Raw genomic sequence first — 206 nt, 5'->3', positions numbered from 1 at the left:
GTTTTTTTCTTAGATAGAAAACATTGAATCAATTTGACGCTATATAGCAATTGGTGATATATAAATAAACTGAATAGAATTGAACTAGTTAAAACCTTTTTTTCTTGAAGATTATAAACTACCAATTTGGAAAAAAAAAGGTTTTATGATCTTTAACATGAAGACTATAGACTTAATTTACCAATCTGACTCTATAACCGCATCCA

The sequence above is a fragment of the Cyprinodon variegatus genome, unplaced genomic scaffold (assembly GCF_000732505.1).
Source record: "Cyprinodon variegatus isolate N-32 unplaced genomic scaffold, C_variegatus-1.0 Scaffold411, whole genome shotgun sequence".
In the NCBI taxonomy this organism is placed as follows: Eukaryota; Metazoa; Chordata; class Actinopteri; order Cyprinodontiformes; family Cyprinodontidae; genus Cyprinodon; species Cyprinodon variegatus.
The sequence above is the reverse complement of the archived record's forward strand: the minus strand, read 5'-3'. Positions refer to the sequence as shown.